This window comes from Microtus pennsylvanicus, chromosome 19 (assembly GCF_037038515.1).
Source record: "Microtus pennsylvanicus isolate mMicPen1 chromosome 19, mMicPen1.hap1, whole genome shotgun sequence".
In the NCBI taxonomy this organism is placed as follows: Eukaryota; Metazoa; Chordata; class Mammalia; order Rodentia; family Cricetidae; genus Microtus; species Microtus pennsylvanicus.
In genome coordinates, this window is record NC_134597.1 from 9,146,955 (window position 1) to 9,161,661 (window position 14,707).

Sequence of the window (14,707 nt, forward strand, 5' to 3'; positions counted from 1 at the left end):
TCCCTGGTCTCAACAAGCCAAATTACTCATTTTCATGGATAACTTTCACCTACCTAACAGATGTGGTGAAGACCCTAACACAGAGGCAATGTCTGTGTCTGTCCATGGTCCTGAAACCTTTCTGGTTTAAGCTACAGAATCTTTACATTTCTAACTTTTCTAAACCCATAATCTTTTCCTTCTCCCGTGCTCACCATCATCCTTCATTTCAGCAAAATGCAATATTGCACCTTTTCTGATGATCTGATATTTTAATTAATATATTATGAATAACCTTTGCTCTGGTACCATTTTTTTCTTCTACCATTTTTTTGTTGCTGTCTTTCAAAATGTTTTATTTGATAAATTTATATTCACTCCTGACCTCTTTTGTTCACTTTGGCATGGAAGTCTTCTTACAGAGTTGCAATTTCAATACATCTGTGACATTGGTTATAGCAAAGCATCTGCTTTAGATTTTACATAATTATACAAGTTTTCAAGTCTGTTCTGTCAGCACCTGCTGTTCATTAGAAAAGCTAAATATTTCATACTAAGTAGTTGCTGGTGAGAAACTGACTTCTGTTATTTTTTAGTCATGCTCTGCATACCATTGATTCCTTCATTACTTCTTACTTTTGTGTTAATCTGATTTTTTGGGTGTGTTTGAGGCTTTCTTCTATTTTCTATATTGTTTATTGTTTTCTGAGTGAATGCTCAAGAGATTAAATTAAAAGATTGTTTTAATTAATGCCTTCTAGTTTCAATAGTACTTAAAACATTGCCCCCATATAACCCATTCTTTGCTTGTTCTCCAGAGAGAGAACTAGCATAGAACCAAGCATGACTGGCAAAATAACAACAACGATAATAATAAGTCAAAGACATGATTTCTACCAATATTCTGCTATACTTGTAGAGTGGAGCCTAACACAACCGTCATCAGAAAAGCTCCTTCCAGACACTGATGGGAGCAGATACCCACAGCCAAACATCACGGGGAGCTCAAGGAATCCTGTGGAAGTGGGCGAGGAAGAATTATAGGAGCCAGCACGGTACAGGACGCCACAAGAAAGCCCACAGAATGAAGTATACAGGGCTCATAGCGCTTTCAGAGAATGAACCAACTACGAGGGAGCCTGTTTGGGTCTGACCCAGGTTCTCTGCATATATGTAATGGCTGTGGAGCTCGGTGTTCTTGTGAGGCATCTAACAGAGGGAGTGAGGGCTTTCTCTGACTTCTGCCTTCTTTGGGGCCCCTTTGCCTCCCATTGGGGCTCCTCATCCAGCCTTATGAGGGGTTGTGCCTAGCCTTTTTGCAACACGATATGCCACATTTGGTTCATATCTCTGAGAGGCCTGTCCTTTTCTGAACGTGAATGAGAAAAGAATGGATCTGGAGAAGAGAGGTGGGAGGAGAGGAGGCAGGGGAAACTTCAGTGGGCTGTAATATATGAGAGAAGAATAAATTTTTAAAAATTTAAATGCAAGCAAAAATCCATCAAGTAGTCCAATAAACATGAAAGCAGAGTAACTTTTAGATTGTCAGAGAAGGGGGTAAGAAATCATCAGTGTAAGGAAAAACTAAGGAATGCAGCTTGTCAAGTGACCAACATATCAAGGACAGGACAAATAGAGATCCAGACCAGATGCCAGGTGCTGCCTTCAGGATGCACAGGCACACTCTTAAGTTATCCAGAGCTTCAACTTCTGAGCAACCCTTGGGACCATTTTCCCAACTCTGTACCTCACCTCCTTCTCTGTGGCCCAAGGGCATCATCATTACCCAGGCACAGGGTGTGGTTGCTGAAGCCCTGGGGGCCCACACAGTCACGGATCACCACAGCTCTTCTTGCTTCTGCTCTTCCTCCCTACCCTCCTCCTCTTTCCCCTGCTTCTCCCAAGCAGCAATGCAAGCTTCAAACAGCCCTCTCTCCTGTTAGAAGGCAACCCCCCCCGATTACGCCTACAAAACAAATTGTTAACATGTCATGTGTATATGCTCCAGAGGGTAAGCGTGCTTCCAAGAAGAGTTGCACCACATCATACCACACCAAGGAAATAATATAAGGTGCGGGGGAGAAACTAACATTTCAGTCGTCAGCTCAATCTCCCTTCCCCTGCTTCAGGACATGAGGGTAAAGAACTGACACATCACCAGATCCACAGTGCTACTGGTGAAATGAGCCTCACACGTGGCTCTTCAGCCTTTAGAACTGGTTTGCAGAAGGAGTGAGGAGTGTTTAGAACTTCGGAATAAAGTAGCCCTAAAGAGCTGCAAGCGGAGCTTAGTGGGCCACTCTGGTGGGAGGTTAGAAGACAGTGGAGCCCTAACAATGACTCTAACTGGAACTCAGCTAGAGGTCACTGATGTGATATTCTAACAAAGAATCCAACCTCATCCTGTGTCCTGAGAAGGAGAGTGAAGCAGAATACAGGAGTGAAGGTCAGATGTGTTGGGTGGATGAAACCTGAGGCCAGGAGAGCATCAAGAGGACAGCTCACATCTCTCATGAAAGCCACAGTGAAACAGTGAAAAGGGGAGCAGAAAAGAGGAAAAGGAGGCAGTTTAAAACTGTTAGAGATCGATACTTTTTTTATTAAAAATTTCTGCCTCCTCTCAGCCTCCTTTTCCCCCCTCCCCTACTCCCCACTCCTCACTCCCCTCCCCCTCCCTCTCCAGTCTGAAGAGCAGTCAGTGTTCCCTGCCCTGTGGGAAGTCCAAGGTCCTCCCCGCTCCATCCAGGTCTAGAAAGGTGAGCATCCAAACAGGCTAGGCTCCCACAAAGCCAGAACATGCAGTAGGATCAAAACCCAGTGCCATTGTCTTTGGCTTCTCAGCAGCCCTCATTGTCCATCAGACAAGTGAGAAGGGGAGGATGGGGAGAGCTTGGGGGAATGGGATGGTTGGGATAATGGAAGGATGGATATGGGAGCAGGGAAGTATATATCTTAATTAAGGGAGCCATTTTAGTGTTGGCAAGAGCCTTGACTCTAGAGGGGTTCCCAGGGGTCCAGAGAGATGTCCCCAACTAGGTCCTTGGGCAGCTGAGGAGAGAGAGCCTGAAATGGCCCAATCCTACAGCCATACTAATGAATATCTTGCATATCACCATAGAACCTTCATCTGGCGATGGATGGAGATAGACACACAGACCCACACTGGAGCACTGGACTGAGCTCCCAAGGTCCAAATGAGGAACAGAAGGAGGGAGAACATGAGCAAGGAAGTCAAGACCGCGAGATTGATACTTTTAAAGAGAAACCTGTCACTCTGCCCTGGGTCAATTAGAATCGGGACCTGCCAACAAAATCCCCCACCCATCTAAGTTTGCATCTTGAAAATGCATTTGAAACTAGACATCCTATGCTGACAATGTTGTTGAAGTAGTTCCCTGCTCAAAAGACACCGCCTAGGGAAGTGCTTCTACAGGGTCAACTCTCTGATTTTGGAATGTCGAGATACAGATGGCAATACTGCACACTTATCAATAGGTGGCAGCAAGCTACTAAATTTAGGGGAACTGCTTAACACTGATAAAACTGACCAAAAAGGTTAAAATGACAGACTGAAGGGTGTTGCTCTTTGAGGGTCCCCACCACACACCCCTCCTTCCAGCTCATCTTCAAAGGCTGCTGTGTTGCTACATTTTTGTTTGCTGGTCACTTCAAAACAACTGAATTGGGTGAATACTGTTTGGAGGATCATCTTTTTCTTTTAGTAGATGACGTCGTCTCTCTAGCTGTTCCTCAGATATCTACTACTCATAACTTTATATACCACATAACTTTCCTTGAAGTACTTACCAGCTAATGTCTAACAAATATTAGCTACTTTTGATAAAGTGTTTTAGGCAGAAAGGTTAAAACGAACAAACAAAAAACAAATTGTATTCAGCTGCTCAAGCCAATGGTTTTTCTTAACATTCTCACATAGGAGCAAAATAATATGTGTGCATCCTTCACAGTAAACAGTGTTGAGGTTCCCGTCCAGCATTTTGGTTCCCCTCATCTCTCGGTTCCTCTCACTCTCCCCTCAGTCCTGCACCTTCTTTCTCTTGTCAGAATTCCATTTGGAAAACAAGTTCCTTCCTACTGCAAACTCCATGGTTCCAAAGTGAACTCAGGTGCAATGGAGGATAATCTAATTCTTTAGGACTGAGATGAGTCAGGCACTTCCACAACACTTGTCTTTTCTGTTTGGAAATATGAATAGTCTTCCAATGTACAGAACACTGAGGCATAACCCATGCTGCAGAGGGAATGTGGGCAGCTCTCCAGGGTGCCTAGTCACTTTAGAAAACTACAAGAAGGGCCCCTACCGTATTGTCATAACGCCCACTCTATTGGTGACAATGTCTCAGAGAGAAGCAAACTGGCAGGAATAAGCCTATTTTCTGAATGTCAGCACTGAATTCAGAAAAGAGGCCATATAAATACACTGAAAATAAAAAAAGCCAGCGGTAGAGAGACCCAGGAAAACCACTGAGCAGACCTGGCTCTACTTATCTCACTATGCCCACCTTTCAAGAACATCTCTGTTCATAAGCCCTGTGACAGAGCAGCGCAGAGGACCGAGAGTCACATGTTTTCCAAGAGTTGGACAGGTTATTGAAAAACTCCTGGACAGTCAACGCCCCAAAGACACAACAAGGCGAAGGTAGATCTAAACCACCAGACCACTCACTATCCTATCAATCAGAGACGGAACCTGGAGTCAGGCAGAACACAGGGAATCCTGATGAAAAGGAGGAAGGCTCAAAGACCAAATGGAGAGAAGGTTGGGTGCCAGGAAGTAGGAAGTAAAGGACACAGAAAGGAAACAGGAACATGACGGAGGCTCGATGAAGGGAAAGCAGCAAGGATATGGTCTCTATCCAGTGGGAGTTTGGCTGGCTCGTTCTTGATATGAGTCCCTATCTCATTTCCTCAGACAGGATGGGTGCATGACATTCAGCAGCAAAACAGGGAGGGGGAGAGACGATATTTACAAAGAGACTTGGTGGATGCATACTGAACAGAAATAGGCCAAGGGTACCATTCTACCACGCCCTGTTTATACACCAAAGGCAAGTCTATGTGGACAGGAGAAACTTCGGGTGTTCATGCAAGAGCAGTAGTATTCTGGGAAAAGGATATGGCAGGATCGGGGTGGAGCAGACAGACAGAAGGTAGTTCCAGTTCTTAAACATTAGAAAGCAAGAATAATTTAGTCCATGTCTTTTAGTGAAGAAACAGGATGCTCATTTTCTGTTCTACATTAACCTTCTCCAAAACCTTAAATTCTGTAAAGATTATGGCACTCTCCCCATCCTGATCAGCCTCCTGGATGGTCCTGTCTGCAATGCTGCCCAGCTGCTCATCTGAGACATTCACTCCAACCATCATGTATAGTACCTGTAACAGCTCATCACGGGAGATATTGTCATCTTTATCCAAATCATAGAGTCCAAAAGCAAAGTGTAGTTTGTTGCTTCAGCTGTTGAGTGGTTCAGGTCCATACACATGTTTTCTGTTATCTTTTGTTATCATTAGTGGGTCAGAAACATCTTTTTGTTATCATCAGTGGGTCGGAAATGAACCAAAGTTCTCATGAATCCTCGGAAGCTTATCTGGTCCTCTCCCTCTGAAAAGAAGGCATTGATGATTCGGTCCCCCAGTGGGTTAATGTCAAGTTATGCAATCTTCTGGAAATCTTCCCGGCTGAGATTCTCATTCTCCCCTTTGTCCAGGCTGGTGAACTGGCTGTATAGGAACGTGATCTGACTGTAGGAAAAGCCAGTCCCTTTCTTGATCTCCTTGAGCTCCTCATATGGTAGTAAGGCAGAGGCCCAAGACCCCATCACCATGGCGGGTGCTCCTCCAGGAGTAGCAGTCTAGAAACTACTGCAGCAAGAAGGAAGGAGAGAGGGAAGGGCCATGGGTCAAGCAGGGAGAGGGCACTCAAAAGGTCAGATTTTAAATAACTCATTAAAGCACTTTTAGAATTTTTTTCTACAGTTTTTGAGCATGTACATTTTGAGGATCTTCTCTGATAACAATACTGTCGATGTGGCATTTTTATAAATTGAATAGTAAGATAATTCAAACTTCCAGCATAATTGATAGAAATGCTTATTATTAACAATAATTTAGGAACATCTCTATGGCCTCACAGATCATCATTAGTTCTGTGAAAAAAAAACACTGGAAAGGTATGTCTTTAGAAACTGATGGATTAGGACTTCAGTATTGTGGAGAGATTGAGATATTACAGATCCAGAATTCATTCCTTTTTCTTGGGCTAGCTGAGAACCTCCTCCATCCCCTATGGCTATTCCTTTCCCATCTCTGCAGTCAGAGGCAATTCCTTCATTCCCAGCTGCTCAGACCCAAAATAATTACACAGAAACTATATTATGTAAAACACTGTTTGGCCAATAGCTTACGTGTATTTCTAGCTAGCTCTTATATATTAAATTTACCCATTTCCTTGTGGCCTACTGGCAAAATTCCAGTGTCTGCCTCCTCTGGCAGCTACATGGCATCTCACTAACACCACCTTCTTTCTCCCAGCATTCAGTTTAGTTTTCCTGCCTAGCTATTCTGCCCTATCACAGGCCAAAGTAGCTTCCTTAGTCATTAACCTGTAAAAGCAACAGATACACAGAAGGACTTCCCATATCACAACTCTATGTCAGAATGGATGTCCTGTGACTAACAGGAAAAGAAATGGAAATCTATGAACTTAGCAGACCACTAGCTCCAACCAAGCCAGAAGCTATGAGCATCTTCAGAGAGCATCTAAGTTCTTTAGAAAAGCCTCTTCCAACTTCCTGCACCACCTCTCTAATATCCTCACCAATGGATGTTAGATTTGCCTTGATCTATGACTTTCTTTGATCTGTGAAGTATAAAACTTCATGGAATGGCTTCCACATTGGAGCATGAAATTTGGAACAACTTAAATCTGTGAGTCCCAGGTCCTAGTCACCCAGAACAGCCTCAGAATCAACTCTCTTATCCCCATGAAGGTGAGAACTGTTTGTGTCAGGGTTCTATTGTGTTATCTTTAGGGCTATTGCTCCCTTAAGTGTCAGTAATATGACTTGGGCATGAGGGAGGAGGAATTGGATGGACTCCTTGATAGGCAGACAGACAAGGAGGCTCACCAGATTTAAAACAAAAAAAAAAGCAAACAAAACAAAGCAACAACAATGATGAACTTCCTGGATGGTTGCTTGGCCTCTTCTTCACCATCCTGACCTGAAACAAAATACTGGCAGCTTAAAACAAAGGCCTTGTGGGCTTTTTCTTCTGCTGAATATGCTCCCTGCCTGCTGACCAGTCTAGCAAGTTCAAGGCCAGACCAAGATGTCTTTATTCCACACTTTTGGACCTATCAACTTCTCTGTCTCTGTTCAAACTGACCACTTCTAGAAGGGGAGGAATCCTCAAAGACCTTGACACCCACCACCCTGGAGAAGAGGCTGGGCCTCAGTTTCCTCAGGCCCTGTCTACTTTGCAGATCTCTCTATGTGCAGGGTACGTGTGTACAATCCCTCATCCTTAAAAGCCTTTCTTTATCGGCTGAGTCTGTCTTCTTTGTTTGCTGCTATTTTCTCTGTTGCTGTCTGTTGCATTTGTCCTTCTCTCCTGTCTTTCAATTATTTAAATGACAGAGGATATAACCTAATGAAGACATCTAGAGGGTGACAGACAGTCCCCAGAGACCAGCATTTCCGTATGCCTATTGGTGATCAGTTTTTCCCCATTACACCTGGACCTTGCAGTCTGATGCTGCAGGACACATTTATAGAGTGGGTAACCCCCAGGCTCAGGTGCTGACATTCTCACCACATGAAATCCACCTACCGGAAATGAAAGGTGGCAGAAAACCCTTCCTCCACAAAGACCTCGGAATAACAGAAGTAGCCACTATTAGCATACAGGAACACTTGTCCCTGCCCCTTTGAGATCTGGCAGAGTGTGTCACCTCTGTGTGCATAGCAGGCCGTAGTACCCCGGCCTGCTGTGTCCACCCTGTCCCTTCCCCTTCTTCCTCTTTCTCTTCCTCTCTCCCATCTGAGTGTTTCTTTCTGTCTGTTTGTATCTATCTATCTATCTATCTGTCTGTCTGTCTGTCTGTCTGTCTGTCTGTCCGTCCGTCCGTCCGTCCATCCATCCATCCACCTACCCATCCATCCATCCATCCATCCATCCATCCATCCATCCATCCATCCATCCATCTATCTATCTATCTATCTATCTATCTATCTATCTATCTATGCATCTATCTATCTATCTATCTATCTATCTATCTATCTATCTATCTATGCATCTATCTATCTATCTATCTATCTATCTGCCTGCCTGCCTGCCTGCCTATCTATCTATCTATCTATCTATCTATCTATCTATCTATCTATCTATCTATCTATCTATCTCCCTCTCTCTCCCTGCCTGTCTCTCTGTCTCTTTGTCTCCGCCCTCCACAGTCTTCCCACAAGACTGCTCTATACTCCCTTCTCTCTCCCTTTGTCCATCCCAACCACCACCAATAAAAACTGTCATGTGAGCGTGGTCTGCGTGGCATGCCTGTCTCTCACCGCAGTGGGTCTCCTTGAACCCAACCCATCTGACAAGGTCCATCTGGCACTTACATACCCCATGAAGGACACTGAACTGCGTGAATATGTCAGACCTGATGGAATCTCAAATTTCCCTTTCATCTATTCTAGAAAACACCTATGGTAACTATAGAACCCGCAACAACTTTCTCAGAGTAAAGTACAAGAAGGGCAAAGTGAAGAGACGTGCCTTAATTTATGTCACACAAAACTGTTACATTTGGGGAAAAAATAAAATAAAACCAGAAAACGTTACCCTGGCAAATGTAGCAACGACACACACCACATTTCCAGGGCTCCTTGCAGGAACCGGGAGAACACCCTTAGGAGTAAGAAAAGGCATCCAACACTGAGCAAACTCGGTCTTTTGGTTGATGCATCTTTCCCTGAAAAATTGTGGCTTTTTGCTAAATGTTATATCTCCCTCTCCAAAGTCACCAACTCTTCCTGGACTTGGCTAAGGTCCTACCACTTGGTGTTTTCACACAACTTGAGGGGTTTATTTTTCTCTGTACCAGAGACTACTTCAATATTCTATCAGTCTATCACTTTATGTTACATTTCTATCATAAAGGCAAAGAGTAGCAATGAGTAACTCACCTATATAAATGTTTCTTCCTGCTTATATGGTATGTTTAAAGCTTCAGTGTGCATTTCTACAAAGAACTATGGCTATTGACTAGGTTTGCTGTTACCAATAAAAATCCAAAAAATACATGTAAATACGGATTAGTAAAAAGACTCATCATCTCGTTTATTTACATAGAGAAAACCTACATTTACCTACTGACTATGAGTCAATATGTAGGTAGGCATGGCAGGAACTGCAACCCACCCCCATGTAAATATGTATCATTGTGCATACACAAACTACCTCTATAACAAAATGAAGATTAACTGCGGGAACCTGAAAGCCACAGTACACTACTTCACTTCTGTAGAGATACCATTTAATTTATCTTGATATTTAAGATTTAGTGATTGAAGTCAGGGATGGTAATGCCTCCAGACGATCCTTTGTTGTATAAGATTGTTTTGGCTATCCTGGGTTTTTTGTTTTTCCATATAAAGTTGATTATTGTCTTCTCCAGATCTGTGAAGAATTTTGATGGGATTTTGATGGGGATTGCATTGAATCTATAGATTGCTTTTGGTAGAATTGCCATTTTTACTATGTTGATCCTCCCAATCCAGGAGCAAGGAAGATCTTTCCATTTTCTGGTGTCCTCTTCAATTTCTTTCTTCAAATACTTAAAGTTCTTGTCAAATAGATCTTACCCCTGGACCCAGCAATACCACTCTTGGGAATATACCCAAGAGAGGCCTTATCATACAACAAAAGTATATGCTCTACAATGTTCATAGCAGCATTGTTTGTGATAGCCAGAACCTGGAAACAACCTAGATGCCCTTCAATGGAAGAATGGATGAAGAAAGTATGGAATTTATACATATTAGAGTACTACTCAGCAATAAAAAACAAGGACTTCATGAATTTTGCATACAAATGGATGGAAATAGAAAACACTATCCTGAGTGAGGTAAGCCAGACCCAAAAAAAGGAACAAGGGATGTACTCACTCATATTTGGTTTCTAGCCATAAACCAAGGACATTGAGCTTATAATTAGTGATCCTAGAGAAGCTAAATAAGGAGAACCCAAAGAAAAACATATAGGCATCCTCCTGAATATTAACCTTCAGCAAGCGATGAAAGGAGACAGAGACAGAGACCTAAATTGGAGCACAGGACTGAAATCTCAAGGTCCAAATCAGGAGCAGAAAGAGAGAGAGCACGAGCATGGAACTCAGGACCGCGAGGGGTGCACCCACACATTGAGACAATGGGGATGTTCTATTGGGAACTCAACAAGGCCAGCTGGCCTGGGTCTGGAAAAGCCTGGGATAAAACCGGACTCTCTGAACATAGCGGACAATGAGGACTACTGAGAACTCAAGAACAATGGCAATGGGTTTCTGATCCTACTGCACGCACTGGCTTTGTGGGAGCCTAGGCAGTTTGGATGCTCAACTTACTAGACCTGGATGGAGGTGGGGGTTCCTTGGACTTCCCACAGGACAGGGAACCCTGATTGCTTTTCGGGCTGGGGGGGGAGACTTAATTGGGGGAGGGGGAGGGAAATGGGAGGCGGTGGCGGGGAATAGACAGAAATCTTTAATAAATAAATAAATTTAAAAAAATAAAAAAAAAAAAAAAAAAAAAAGATTTAGTGATTATTTTTATTGCCCCACTGATTTAGATTATATGATGACCCAGTTACTAATAATAACAGTGAAAATAACATCCTTATAATAATTAGGAGAGAACAAGAAAATAATTAATTTAAATGTATATCTTAATGATGTACTCAACTATAAAGATGCTTTAAATGTTTAAAAAGTATGTTTATTTGTCCACTGACATTCAAAATATATTATAAAACTTCTCATAAAAATTTCAAACCTAAAAAATTTCAAACCTAGAAAATAATGAAATATAGAATATTTATTAATAAATTTACAACAAGTGTTCTGATTTTCACTTAATAGAAAATAATATGATAGTTAAACTGCATCAGCAATTATATTTTCTGGGTCTGCCTTACAGAAAATTTAATATAGTGGCTTGAGAGATGGTTCAGTAGGGTTTGGAGCACATGCTGCTCTGGAAGAAGACTCAAGCTTGGGTCATAGTACCCACATTAGGCAACTCACACCCTCCCATAACTCCAGTCCCACGTCATCCACCTCTCTAGCTTCTGCAAGCATTGAACTGCATGTGATACACATAAAGTCACACAGTCACACATACATACATATAAATTTAAAATTAACTTAAAAATTTTAAGTAACATAAAATTATGCATGCAAAATTAAATACAATGTGAGCATTAGAATAACAAAATGAGTTATATTACTTGAAAGAGAAAACATAGGTATCATAAAGCAGATCAACTATGTATTAAATCAGCAAAAAAGTTTGAATTTCACTTAAGCTGTGACAGAGGAAATGATAGGCTGCCTGTCTCAATACTTTCTGAAAAAAGAACATAGACTAATGTTCTAAACCTACACGATCTGACACCAAGACGTATTTCTACTTACTCTATTACAGTAGATCTCAGATTAGGGATATACATTTAGAATTTTATACTCATCCTTGTTAGGTGTTTTGTCAACTACAAACCAAGGTCATCTGGGAAGAGGGAACTTCAGTTGAGAAGGTTTCTCTATTAGACTGGCCCATAGGCTACTCTGTAGGCATTTCCTTGATTAACTGGTATGAGATGTCTAGGCCACTGTAAGCAGTGTTACCCAGGGACAGGTGGTCCTGGGTTGTATAAGAAATAGGTTGAGGAAACTGTGGGAACCAGTAAGAGAGCAGCATTCCTTCATAGCCTCTGTCTCCATTCCTCCCTCCAGATTCCTGACTTGAGTGCTGTCCTGACTTCCCTCAATGATGGACTATTACGTGGGCATGTAAGACGAAGTAAACCCTGTTCTTCCCAAGTTGGTTTTGGTCAGTGTTTTATCACAGCAACAGAAAGCTAACCAAGATAAATGTTACTATATTTTCTGCTTTCCACCTGTTTACCTGAGTCTATGCATTGTGCTATAGGCTTTTTTGCTCCTGGAGAAAAGCTACATTCTATTTCAGGTTGGAGCTGTAATAGGATGCATGTGGTGTCTTCGTTAGTTTAACATTCTAAATAGCAAGCACTGTATCATAAAATCCTCTTGATTCCTCCTAGATGAGACACAGATCCTGCAAGATACACCAGCCACTTCAAAACTTTGGCCGAATATCAGTCCCTCTTATGACAAAATCTGAAATGTAGATTTTTCTTGTTTGTTCATATACATTTGTTTTACCCCAGGAAAGGGAACTTTTCATGTTCTACTAGTATTTACCTACATCACCTGGAATAACTGGAATAACTCGTGTGCCCTTTGGAGTTCTCTATAGAGCTGTTCCATAAAGGGGACAAACAGTGACTGAATGTAAATCCTTTCTCTTTGGGGCACTCTGTAATGCTCATATATAGCATTTACACTTTTGTATGAATTTGCTTGTGCCTTATTCTTCACAGATATGTTAAATGCATAATATTTATTAAATTATTCCTGGGTTTTACTTCTATTCATTATGTTAGTCCCACAGCACTGATAAACAGCTGCATCCGCTAATAACCCAAGGCCAAGATCCTGGTTTGAACACTTTATAGACTTAGCCTCCTAGGAAATGTAGGTTAATTTCTTCCTGTTTCTCTACAAAGGGGGAAATCAATTACGGCAAATGTACTGTGATTCTCAATTGATTTTATGTGGGCTTTTCTGAGGGAAGTATTTCATTAAGAATGTACTGTGTCATTTTAGCCAACAGCATAGAAATCTGCTGGGGAAAAACACATTCATAACTATTTTCCTGGTTCTCCCAACGATGTTTTCTTACAAGGAAATAGTCGTCAGCTATAAACCACCACCTATTTTCCAGTCCTTCCTTATCCCATCGTCAAGTCCTTGCCTCTCACTGATTCTATAGTACAGGTCAGCTGCATAGTTTTCTACAAACAGTGAAGGGTTAGTTCCTGCATAGAAAAGTGGATTATATTTGCAAAAAACAATAACCACTTGACAATTGTGGTAGGTAAAGTAATGATCTATTATCAAACACAAATATCCATCATATTACTGATTTTATGACTAATTTTCCATGGAACAACTAATATGAGCAGTATAACACATACATGAATAAAGATTTAGGTGGAACTCTGAGAGATCACTGTGCTTGGGTTCTCTTCACACCACCAGTACTTTTTGCTATTCCACAAACTCAGCGAGAAAACTAATGTCATCGCTCAGCTCAAAATCTATAAAGACAACCTACTAGAATTTTTCAATAAAGTCATAATTAAACACTTCACTGAACACAATATATATATATGGAGCAACTTCATCGAGAACACAGTAAGTGAAATGCTGACAAGATGTGGGTAGTGTATCTCCTTTAAGCCTGGTTACACCTCCTTTCATTTCCCAGAACTGCAAGATATGACCCAAAATTCTGATAAAATTTAACTTCAGGTCTTACCGAATCAAAAACAAACAAATAACGACAGCAACAAAAAAAAAAATCAGTTTGAGTACTTTTACAGAATTAAACTTCTTGAATAGATTGAGTTTTATCAGAAAGGCCAATTCTTGCAAAACTTTGATAGTGAACCCAGGTTAGGTGGTAAATTATCAACAAAGGTCTTTTCAACATTAAGAATGGCCACAACCCCAGTCTTCTTCCATTGTCTGTAAAGCACCTAGCCTAATTAATGCTTTGTTGAAATAAACACAAACACATGCGTAATCATAATAAGTAAGAACCAGTCCAGCATATCATGCTCCTGGGAATTGCTTGAAAATAATATTAATAATAAAAATACATCTTAAATTTCAAGTTTTGCTGTAGTTGTTTCTTACATGTATCTATGGATATATTTGCCTATCTGTCTCTTTGCCTATCATCTATCTGTCTTTCTACCTATGTGTACGTGCCTATGTGCTTGAGTGGAAATCAGTGAGCAACTTTTCCAATTCAGTGCTCTCTTTCCCCCATGTGACTTCTGGGAGTTGAACCCAGGTCATCAGACTTTACGGCAAGCATCTTTACTCACTGAGCCATGCTGCCAGCACCCCACTCTAATTTCTCAATTAATTTATGTTCATTGCCTTAGAATCAAAAGACCCTGCTCAAACAATTCCACTAATTAGTGGTATACCAATTCTCAAGAACCTTGTGGATAGCTATAAGAGTTTATATTTATTGAAACCAGAAGAGCAAATCTAGCTATAAATATCCAGTGTCCTCATAAATGTAATCTGTCATATTAAACATGCTATACATTTCTTAATTTTTTTCTTTTTTCTTTTTTTTAAATTTATTTATTTATTAAAGATTTCTGCCTCCTCCCCGCCACCGCCTCCCATGTCCCTCCCCCTCCCTCGATCAAGTCCCCCTCCCTCATCAGCCCTAAGAGCAATCAGGGTTCCCTGACCTGTGGGAAGTCCAAGGACCACCCACCTCCATCCAGGTCTAGTAAGGTGAGCATCCAAACTGCCTAGGCTCCC

The 14,707-nt window shown here is 41.5% G+C and overlaps 1 pseudogene; it reads right to left on the reverse strand.

Annotated features, from left to right (window-relative positions):
- Nucleotides 1–5,202: 5,202 nt before the first annotated feature.
- LOC142838393 (calcineurin B homologous protein 1-like) lies at nt 5,203–5,822 on the reverse strand (annotated as a pseudogene).
- Between the last annotated feature and the right edge of the window lie 8,885 nt (nt 5,823–14,707).